The 12,118-nt window shown below is 43.1% G+C and overlaps 1 protein-coding gene across 7 annotated transcripts in view; it reads right to left on the reverse strand.

Annotated features, from left to right (window-relative positions):
• The window catches only part of LOC105836759 (protein spire homolog 1), a 325,078-nt gene that overhangs the window by 268,535 nt on the left and 44,425 nt on the right, over positions 1–12,118 (reverse strand). The window lies entirely within an intron of this gene.

A 12,118-nucleotide genomic window follows, 5' to 3' on the forward strand; every position in this document is an offset into this window, starting at 1 on the left:
TTCTAAAAACGTTTTGACTTCACACACGGAGTGTGGATTAATCCTGTTCGCAGGATAATTTCGCTCGCATAGGTAATCTTTATTTATCTTCATACAATTTTGTAAATCGTTGCGCGGTAAGGTTATATACGTGTGCTGATCCCCGTCTATCGCTATGGTCGGATACCTGATGTCTATTACAGAGAATGTGTTATTATGTTCTGGCACAGGTAGTGCTATCACATTTAATATTTCGTATTTTGACGTCGATATCAATGGAAAACGCAAAATCGTGTATATATTTACGCTATCGCAGTATGCGCTTACAAGTGCGAATTGTTCAATAGTTGACCACTCTTCCTGGTTTGCTCTAAATGGAAAGTAGAGTCCTTCCGGGAGTTGAGAGTTCGCATCTTTAAGCAGTTGTATAATATGGTCTATAGGCGTTAGTCTGGGGTGCATTATACCCCTTTTTAATAGGGTGACGTAATCTAAGACGTCCTCCGCATCGCGAGTTAACTCTGACAGTACGGTGCTGATAATTATAAAATTTGACTGTATGTTGTTTGCGCGTTCGCTCTCTAGTAGTTCTAGCTTGAGATTTTTGGTTGCGTTCGCGAGAAGGTATTCGTTATGTTGTACTGTTTTTTCTGTCTCGTCGATGTGCGCTATAGTTGCCTGAATTATTTTTAATTGGTTTTTTACTGCATGCTGTGATGACTGTTGTGCGTCATGTAGTATTGCGAGTTGTTCGTCAATTGTCTTTTTGTCATCGGCGTCCATTGTGCCGAATAGCGATTTGGCTATTGAGCCTACTCCGTCGATCAGTCCTCGTTTCTGTACTGTCGGCGTCTTATATGTGTCAGTAATTCGCAGGATCAGTCGATTTGTCCTTTGGTATTCTTTTGTGATGACAGTGTTAAAACTGTCGCATATAGCCTTATTCATTACCGCGACGATTCTACATAAGTTGTCAGTTTTTTGCACATATTTTTCGATTTGCGTCAGTCTTTTCGATAAAGACGCGGTGTTTATCTTAATTATTAGTTTCCATTGCGATTCTATTGGTCGGAGTCTACCTATTTTTTCATAGTAGATCCCCGGATGATGGGTGAATTTTTCCACTTGATACAGCGTGTCGCTTCCTTGAGCTGCTGTTGCCAGGTAGATACATATGAGAAGTCCCCTGCAAGGTGGTTTATTATTACTGCCTTGCATCTTATTAATCAGCAATATTTTATCTCGTCGACGTGCTCTTCTTTAATTGTGCGTGAGAAGAGGTGTAATGTTTATCTATCTCGGCTAATGTTGCCTTTGGGTCGACTGTCTTGGACTGTTCTAAGATCAGTCTTGTCCGAGCTGTCGTGCGAGATATTTTTTATTTCTTACGGTTCGCGGAAAAGAAAAAAGTTTTCATTATGCAGTTATTAGTGCCGCCGTCGCCACCCCCGTCGCCTAATCCGGGAGTCATCGCGTTAGATGATGCGTCTCCGGACGAGGGCGAAATCGTCGGGGTCTTCGAAGACCAGGTGGAGGACGCGGCGGAGTATGAGAGCTCCGAGGAGGAGCAGAACAATGTGTCCTCCAGTGAGGATGAGGATGTGTCCTCCAGTGAGGATGAGGACTCCGATGTCTCCGAATCCGGGAGTGCTCCATATGCTTTTCCCCCGTCTCCCGGTATGATAGACCGGTTACTGGAGGATATTGGGGTCTCCGACTCCGAGGAGGAGTGGGACCGAGGTTTCGGTGCCCTGGAAGGACACGGAAACTTTCTAGGGGAGGGGGGGAATGAAGAGTCGGAGGAGTAGTTATTAGGACCTCCTCTCTCTTTTAGTTTTTTAATTTGTAGTTCGTAAGTTATAGTTTAAGTGTAGTGTTTTAGTGTTTGTTCCTCCCCCTCTTGAGTTAGTTCTTTCCCCCCCCCCCTTTTTTTTTTTTTTGCGTGCCATTTGGATGGGATCGTTTGGGATGGATTACTCAGGCGTTTTTCAACCTGGTGAGTCTATTTTTATTTATTTATTATTGTTTCTACTCTCTCTCTTCTTTTATTTTCGCGTTATCCCTCAATAAACGGTTTAATGCGATTTACGTGTACGCGAATTGTCCGTCTTCCCCTTTTTACCGTATAATTAACGTGCGAATGTCTTTCGGTAACTGTATAGGGTCCGGTCCATTGCGCGTCTAATTTTTTAGAACGCCCTCGGCGAAGCGTTTCGTCGAAAAGTAGAATTTTATCGCCAATTTTATAATTAGTTTCCTTCACGGATCGGTCGTAATAATCTTTCGACTTTTGTTTTTCGTCCCTTATGTTATCCTTGGCGATACTATTAGTGGCGCGTAATCTCTCCCGTAACTCGAGCGCATAGTCGTCGTAACTGTACGTCCTTTTAGGCGGCTTGGCTAGCGCTGTTGGTAATTCGGGGGGATGCCCGTAAAGTAATTCAAAGGGAGTGTACCCTGTTGCGGTGTGGGGGGTGGTATTATAGGTGTAGTTAGCATACGGAATCCACTCGTCCCAGTCCGTCTGATCTTTATTAATGAAATGCCTTAGATACTCGGCTAAAGTTCGATGCGATCGTTCTAATACGCCGTTGCTTTCAGGGTGATAAGCAGTCGTCTGTATCTTCTTAATTTTGAGCAGCTTGCAAGTATTCTTAAATACTTCGCTCATAAAATTAGTTCCCTGATCTGTTAAAATGCATTCCGGAATTCCATATTCTAAAACGATTTTCGTCACGAATGCCTTACTTACGGTATTCGCTTCTTGGTTAGGAAGGGGCATAGCCTTACTAAATTTTGTTAGGTGGTCCTGAAATGTCAGCAGATACCGATTTTCGTTATTTGTTATGGTTAACGGTCCGACGATATCCAGCGCGCACTTTTCAAAGGGTCGGCTTGGTGTATCGGTGATAACTAGCGGTGCTTTAATTCTGCGAGAGAGTTTGTTCTTCTGGCAGAGTTCGCATTTCTTTATGTATCTCTCTACGTCGGCTGTTAATCCATGCCAGTTGTGTTTCAGGCGTATTCGTCTTATCGTTCGCTCAATTCCCTGATGTCCTCCTGTCGGGGCATCGTGGTATTCATATAGAATCTGTTTCTTTTCTTCTTCAGTATACTCCTGTATACTTTCATTATTTTTTATCGGCGTGCTTAGTTGTGTGTGTACACTGTCTTCTTCGAGCGCGAGGATCTTATCCGAGTCTTCCGTAACGTGAGCCTCCCGCTTCACGTTTCGACTCAGCGCGTCGGCGTTCGCGTTCGCTCGACCGGCCTTGTGTATGATCTCATAGTCATACTCTTCTAATTTTAATCGCCATCGAATTAGTCGCGATCCGGGGTCATTTACGCTAAATAACCATGTAAGTGGTTTATGGTCTGTCACTATTTTAAATTTTACGCCGTACACATATGGGCGGAAATGCTTAACAGCCCATACGATTGCTAGCAGCTCCTTTTCGGTAGTGCTATAATTTTGCTCCGCGCGATTTAACACTCGGCTTGCGTAAGCAATAGGACGGTCGCTACCTACCGGTCCCTGTGACAGGACTGCTCCGATTGCATAGTCGGAAGCATCCGTGGTCACGTTGAATTCCTGGGTGAAATCCGGATATTGTAGCACAGGTGCCGTCATCAATTTTTCTTTCAATGTATCGAACGCTATCTGCTGTTCGGTAGTCCAGACGAACTTTTCAGTTTTCTTTGTTAGCTTCGTCATTGGCTTAGCAATTTTAGAAAAGTCGCTGATGAATTTCCGATAATAACCTGCAAGTCCGATAAAGGATTGAATATCCTTGACTTTGCGTGGTTCTGGAAAATCTTTGATTGCCTGTAATTTTCCGGGATCGGGTGCTATCCCGTCCTCTGAAATAATATGGCCGAGGTAATTCACCTCTTTTCGAAGGAACTCGCACTTATCGGGTTGTAGCTTCAGATTAGCTTCCCGTAGGCGTAATAGCACTTCTTCTAAGCGCTTGTTATGTTCCTTTAGACTTGAGCCGTATATGACAATGTCGTCTAAATACACGAGGCATCTAAGTCCTTGCATTCCAGTAAGCACAGAATTCATTAGCCTCTGGAATGTGGCTGGCGCATTTTTAAGTCCGAACGGCATCCGATTGTACTCGTAGTGTCCATACGGTGTCGAGAATGCGGTTTTCGGCTTATCATGCTCAGCCATGGGTATCTGGTGGTACCCCGACGCTAGATCTAGCGTCGTGAAATATTTGGCATTTCCTAACTGGTCTAATATTTCATCAATATTCGGCAGTGGAAATGAGTCGCCAATAGTTAAATCATTCAACTTTCGAAAGTCAATCACTATTCGAAGTCGTGATTTTCCAGTCGAGTCAGCTTTCTTCGGCACAACTAACAAAGGTGCGTTCCACTGGCTCGTACTAGAGCGGATAATGCTATTTTTCAGCATTTCCTTTATTTGTGTACTCACTTCCTCCTTATGTTTGGCGGGGAGGCGATACGGTCGCACGTTCACAGGCGCGGCGTCGGCTCGCGTGCTGATCTCGTGTTTCACCGTCGAGGTACACGTCAGAGGTTCTCCGTTTAAATGAAATATATCCTGATATTCATTGCATATCCGATTGAGTGCCTTTCGTTCCTCTGGATTGAGATGCTGCGTGCGTAATAGTTGTCATATGCGTTCTCCGCGGGGAAGCTTTGTCTCGCATTCCGTTTCGGAGGTCACGACATAGACTTGTTGCATGACATCTTCTTCGATATCTTCCACGGTAACGATCGGTGTGGTGATTTCCACTGGTCTATCCGTGGTGTTAATTATGCTTATAGGGCACATAAAATTTTTCGGCTCTACCATGCATCTGCCAATGTAGATGCCGGGCGAAGTTTCTTTGGCTCGGATTACCCCGGTTTTATTTCGGTTCGTTACTGCACGAACGATGGTTTCGCTGCGCGGTTTTAAAATAATCTTATTATATGGTTTAAGTCGCAGGGTGACGTCTTCTATGGTCACTGTCTTATTTTTGTAGTCGCATGATACATGCTGTTTGCGCAGGAAATCGAGGCCGATTATCCCTTCGTATTCCATAGGGAAATCGTCTCTCACCACGTATATGGCGTGTTTAATTTCTCGCTCGCCTATCGTGATAGTGGCTTGCATCTTTCCTATAGTATGCACTCGGTGGCCAGTTATTCCTACCAGTGATACTTCTTCGGGATAAATTCGTGTTTTTCCCTTTAGGTTTTTTACCTTTATTAATGATATCGTCGCGCCTGAATCGAACAACATGTCGATTTTACCAGCGCGTGTTTCTTTGATTGGGAGCGTAATTAGGTCAAGACCGTCGCATCGTGTGCCGTCTCGTCTTACGTGCGTCACTTGATACGCTCGAGCGCGCGTACTCTGTGTGCGGCTCGTCGCTCCTTCTTCCTCGCTACTGTGCTCGGAGTCAGAGTTTCTTTTTTGCGTTATCGCTTTCTTTCTCGCTCCCGTTATCTCGGTGCTTTGCATTTTTCCTTGCGCGTTCGGTACCTTTGCTTTAGGCCGTCCGTGTAGATTCCAACACTCGTTGCGAGTGTGTCCGCGTTTTTTGCAATAGTTGCAATGCTTGTCGATTGCATTTATACGTTTGTCTGGTTGCGGCAGGGCGTATCTATTACTGCTCCTGTTATTCCGGCAATCCTTACTGTAATGGCCATACTTGCCGCAATTTCGGCAACGGGCATCGGACTTGTCGTAATGCCTCGGCGAGTCGGGTGTCCGTCTCGTGTTACTCACGGCGGGACCCTTGATTCTTTCCTCTGCGCTTGCGGCTGCTATCGCATCCTGTAGCGTAACGTATCCGCGCGATCGGACTACTGCCTTTGTATCTTCGCGTAGCCCTATTTGATAGTTTTCCAATGCTTGCTGCTGCAGCATTTCTAAAATGATGCGCTTATGTTCGGCCGTGTATTGGTGTCGGCCTTCGATCATCGACTCGTACAGGTCTATTGTGAGCTTATCCGTACGCAGTCCGTAAGCTCGAGCGCTTTCCCCTGGCCTTTGCTTCAGGGTATTGAAATCGAGTTGTAAATGCGTTGTGCTTCGTTTACTCGCATAGCACGATTCTAATTCCGTTCTTAATTGCACGAAATCGCTTATTCGTCGTGTCTGAAAATCTAACATGGCGCGTCCCTTCAGTTTCGTACACAATATCGCGCCTAGTAGGGACACTTCATCCGACGGATCTATGTTCTCGATCGCGTAAGTCATGGCGCTCAAGAACTCCTGTAATTTACTCGCGTTGCCGTCGAACTCGGGTATCATTCCGCGAGCTTCTTTTAATGATAATATTCCGCGACCTCTCTGTCGGCGCACGTCGTCGTCCGGGTACTCGAACGCGGTTTCTCGCCGGCTATATCGCGTTTGTCGAGGCGCGTGCGGACGTAGTGTTCGCGAATTTGTTTCTCGCACCTCGTTGACTTCGTTGGTCAGTCTCCGGACCTCGTGCATCATTGCACGTAAGGCTTCTCGTATTTCCTGCACATCGTCTCTTTGCGTGGCAGTGCGGGCAAGTCGTGGTGCATTAGCACTTAGTTCGTGGTGCAGATTCTGTAATTCCTGTTCTGCACCGGCGATGAATTGTTGGGTCTCTGCTTGATCGTCGTTAGGCATCGCGTCCGTTTGAAAAAAGTCAGCTGGGTCGAAAATGTCGGACTCGTATGACGTAAGTGAGAACTCGCCTCGTGACGAAACGCGACTAGGGGTGCGACTCTCGTACGGTCGTGTTCGTCGTTCTACACGGTGTTGCCGTGTCGCGTTGAATTCGCCTTGAAACAAACTCGCGTCAAGGTTCGCGAATGGGAATTCTCGTTCGCGGATGACGTTTTCCGGTAACTCGCTATCGTACGGATCTAGTTCTCTACGGACTCTATCGCGTGCTTCTATGACGGCTTGTTCGCAGTATTCGATAGCTCGAGTGGCTTGCTCGCTATGCAACCACGAGTCGTTTGCTATAGCAGCGTCGTTGTCTTTCGACATTCACGCCTATTCTACGCTTACGATAATCGTTATGTGATTACCGGGGGATCAACACGTTTTTACTATTAATAGGGCTTATCGCTTTGCCCTTCGTATTTCGCTTTATACAATATTATTTCGACTTACAGTAACGCTGCGCTTCGCTTCATGTTGTCAGCTGTGTATTGCGGTAGGTCGGTACTCCGGTGTCGCTGATTACGCTGCGTTGAGTGTTGAGCCGTGGCTGAGTTCTGCTCGGCGGGCTCGTCCAGTCAGCTGGTCCTCGAGGTCGTTCAGCTGCTCTCGGCTCGTGACGTCGGTCCCTTGGCCTTGTAGGTAGTTCCTCGTTGGAGTTGTTTGCCTTCCTTCCTGGCAGTTAATCGATCCCACCGCTGCCACCAATTTTGTTGCGCCTTGCGGTACAACAAAATATTTTTGCCGTACCTTGCGGTGCGACAAAAGATTTTTTGGGATTCGTTGTCGCCCAAGGAGTTAGAACTCGCGGAAAGAGGCGGTTTTGTAGGCAGGGTCCTCAAATCACTCACTCACTGATTTTAATTTAAACTGATATAAGATTTATTTCTGTGTTGTACACTGGTTGCGGTCGGCGAAGGTGCCGCGTCGTGTTACAATAGATTAGATACGACGCGTGACTCGGAGCTACCGCGTCGTCTCGTTGCTCGCTTGCTAGCGGCTAAGTCCCGAACTCTTAATGCACTTGTACGGGCCGCACGTATCGGCTTGATTTCTGATTACTGATCCCGCTGGCCGCTGTTCGGCAGCAGCTTAAATAGTGTCGCGGATTTAATTATTAGTGGGGGCATCGGGCCCTCCGTATGACCATATATGGTCATTCCCGCGCGCATCCGGCGCGCGGGAAATATTTGCGAGTTTAGCAACAATTGCCAAAATGCAGGTATGCATTTCCGGTGGCATGATTGTTGCTAAGCTGGCTTCGCTACTTCGTTAAGGTGGCTGGTGCGTTGCCCAGTGCGATGACCGGCCGGCAGCGCACGAGGCATGTGTCACCTGACACCTTATGATAGCGAGCCTTCCTCGGCGAGCTATCTTATTATTTTAATATTTTATTTCCTTTATTTTATAATATGTATTTATTGGTTGTGAGTGTTTCGCTCACAACAACCCTAATACACAAAAGAGGAGTCATTATTGGTCTAATACATAGGATTTTCTATTTGTTACATCCCATATTTCACAAAAAAAATATCAACAATCTCTTATCGTCAATATATTAATTAAAAATAGTTATTCCATTCAGTTATTCCGTTCATTTTTCAAACAATATACAATAGACTCAAATATTTGTACAATAAAAAACATTCATAGGATGATGACCAGAACAGTGACCTACAGGAATCTAAAAAACTATAACTCAGAAATTTACATTTATTGCTAGGAATCTGAATTGTAGAATAGTATATTCTACTAAAAACAATTTAAAACAACTAATTATAAATGGCAAGGATGTTTAGATAACATGTCGTGTTGTGAGGTGGTGTACAAAGTATCTTATCAAGATTGTGATACATCTTATGTGAAAAAAAAAATTAATTACCAGAATTAAAGAACACAAAAAAATATTAATAGAAAACGTGGTTCATTAGTAATTTCTAATCATAGATTAGAAATGTCTCATGAGTTTAACTAGGACACGTCAAAATTTTAGACAAAGAATCGTCTTACCAAAAGACTCATTTCCGAGATGTTACATATCAAAAAACAAAAAATAAGCCTGAATAAACAAAATAATACGGAATTCCTATCAGATTCGTATTTACAGATCTTACAATTAGACACATTACCGCAATTACAGCTCGTACTCTGATTAGATAATTTTTTTATTTCTTTACTATGTATTTTAAGTTTTATTTATTTTTTTATTTATTATTTTTTATTTCTAATTTAATTTATTTTATTCATAACTGTCTTGTCTATCCCTTCCCTGTTTTATTCCATATTTTATCCTCTTCCTCCTACTTCCTTTTTATCTCCTAGCTCTTATCTATTCCCTTACCACAATACTTATCATTCATGTTTTTAAAAGAGCATCCCAGATGCGCACAGATCAAAACGGACATCACCTATCAAATTACTGCTTTAGTTAAAGTTCAAATCAATTTATACAATTTCATTGGTGGTGCCCGTTTTGATCTACGTCATCTGGGACTCACTCGTTTTTTATTTCAAGGACCACGTTTGTTTCTTCTTATTTAAATCGCTCTCTTTCCACATATAGAGCACACGTCTTAACTACAGCACAATCATACTAGTATTAATTTTTAGTTTACTGCGTCTCTATCTCGGTTAATAATGACGACATTAACACATAATACTAAGAATTCAGTCAATTTTCATTCCACAAAAAATGAAATACGTAACTAACAAATTTTTACCGTCCTCGATACCTATGTTTTTTAAACTTTGACATCCGTTACTGGACATTCTTATCTATAAATCTCCACTAACTACACCATTCACTTCAACCATTACGCAGGTCCAAAAAAAGTACCCTGCGCCGTGGATCAGACCAAGTTATGCCCAAGTATTTTGGCCCGCTAAAAACAAATCTGATGTCAGTTTTGCTCCACCACATCTCAATTTTTTCTACTCTTAAAAATGCCTTAAAACCATAAAACAGTGAATTTCTAACTCTTCTACTCTTACAAACTTTGTGATGCAATATATTTTTCAACTTATCATTTCTAATCTTAGGACTCTCTAATAAATGCCTCATAACCTAATAACTCATTAATAGCAAACCCCATTACCCTACAACCTCAATGATTCGATGCAAATAACGAGAAAAATTCTAACATGATACTATAACTCTGACATTACAAACTCAATAGCTAAATACCCTTAAATGTGTCCAATTGCACCTTTATCAATCCGTCCAAAATAAATCCCATAACCCTATAACCCTATATTCTTCAATAGCAAACCCTGAAACTCTATGATCCCCAAGATTTTTCAACTCTGTATGTTTAAAGCACAACTCATTGCCTGCATACTCTTTCATCGTCGAATGACCTATAAAGTGGATTCCTTTTACGCTTTATACCTTTCACAACTTTTTCTCTTTTTAACATTCAACAGAAGTCAGCCATCATTTTCTCGTCCCACCTGCCTTGGTAACAACGGTCCATTTTTCTAAGTTTGTTTCTCTATAATGTTGTTGTACCCCTCGTTGTGAGTACGATTTGGGATCGCTGCCAGAGATCTCGCGAGGAAGGTATTTCGTCACATACACCGTTATTTGTCTTGAACATTTTTATTCTTGTATTCAGTTACAATGGATAGATCGCGACCCCGCAAGGCAGAGTGTCGCGCCTATTAGCTCGTTGTCCACGACCCCGCATAGCAGAGCGTCGTGGTTGTGAATTTACAATAAGTTATCTCGGCGATACAAGACCCCGCAAAGCAAAGTGTCGTGTGTAGTCTTAGTTTGTCTACTTCGGATTGACCCGCTCCTCACCTTCTTTCACCAGTTTATATATCCGATAATTTGGTAGTTGGATCGAAAAAGGGGGAGGATTGCGTGAGGGCCTAAATCGGTCAGTATTTCAAATTATTGCTTAGACAGCAAGTGCTGTCTAAGGAGCATTGCGCTAATTGTCGAGCGGATTGCGTGAAACCTCGCGCGATGCGCTCGATGCTGACTGCAGCTGACCGACTTACGTCATCGTGTTACTGACACCTTATCATTATGAGTGTGTCACTCATAACATCCCTCCCCCCTGATAAAAAGAAAATGAGGGTACTGAATCTTCGCTTTTTCGCTTATAGTTATATCGCGTCGTCAGATTGTTTACAATTTTCGTTTTTCGACGCTTATAAACTACAATTACAATAATAATTACAATAATTACATTACAAGGTGTCGGATGTCGTATATACAATCTTTCGCAAAAAAATTTTCTTTTGACTGAAATGACGAATTATGCGCAAAATAGAATGTTTAATTTTGGGTGCCCTATTATAAAATTTGTTTCTGTCTTCTTTTGAGGTATTCTCCTCGTTTCGGTTTTACTTTCTTTCTTTTTCATTATGCTTCTATGAACGGTTTTAGTCTATTTGTGTGTACACGTGTTGACGTCCTGCCCTTTTTTATTGTATAATTTGCGTCTGAGTGTTTCTCAGTGATTATGTAGGGTCCCGTCCATTTCGCGTCTAATTTTTTAGATCTCCCGCGGCGGATCACATCATACAGGAGTACTTTATCTTCTGTCTTGTATTTTATCTCTTTAGTAGTTTTATCGTAATATTTCTTGGCCTTTTGCTTTTCTTCTTTAATTTTCTCCCTCGCGATCTGGTTTGTTGCCCTTATTTTTTCTCGCAGTTCCTGTGCGTAATCCTCGTAGTTATACGTAGGATTCGGGGGTCTGCTCAGGGCTGTCGGTAGTTCGGCTTGTCTTCCGAAAACTAGCTCGAACGGAGTGAATCCAGTCGCCGTGTGGGGGGTAGTATTATACGTATGCATTGCATACGGGATCCATTCGTCCCAGTCCGTCTGCTCTTTATTTATAAAATGTCGCAGATATTCCGCTAATGTTCGGTGCAATCTCTCAAGGGTGCCGTTGCTCTCAGGGTGATAAGCAGTGGTTTGAATTTTGTCTATCTTCAGTAGCTTACACGCGTTTTTGAAAATTTCGCTTGTAAAATTTGTCGCTTGATCCGTCAGGATACATTCGGGCGTACCGTATTCTAGGACAATCTTTGTAACAAATTCCTTGCTTACCGTGTTTGTCTCTTGATTTGGAATCGGCATTGCTGAATTTTGTCAGGTGATCTTGGAACGTTAGCAGGTATTTATTTCCATTTGCTGTCTCTGTCAGTGGTCCCACGATGTATAGAGCGCATTTTTCGAATGGTCGGCTGGGGGTATCCGTAATTACTAACGGTATCTTATTTCTTTTAGATAATTTGTTTTTCTGGCAGAGTTCGCATTTTTTAATATGCTTTTCTACGTCTGCCGTTATTCCGGGCCAGTTATATTTTAACCGTATTCTTTTTAGGGTTTTTTCGACCCCTTGATGCCCTCCGGTGGGTGCATCATGGTATTCGTGTAATATTTGCCGCTTTTTTTTCCGTGTAGCTTTGCACGGTCTCATTATTTTCGTTTTCTTCGTTACTCGTGTGTATTTGGCT

This window comes from Monomorium pharaonis, chromosome 4 (genome assembly GCF_013373865.1).
Source record: "Monomorium pharaonis isolate MP-MQ-018 chromosome 4, ASM1337386v2, whole genome shotgun sequence".
Taxonomy (NCBI): domain Eukaryota; kingdom Metazoa; phylum Arthropoda; class Insecta; order Hymenoptera; family Formicidae; genus Monomorium; species Monomorium pharaonis.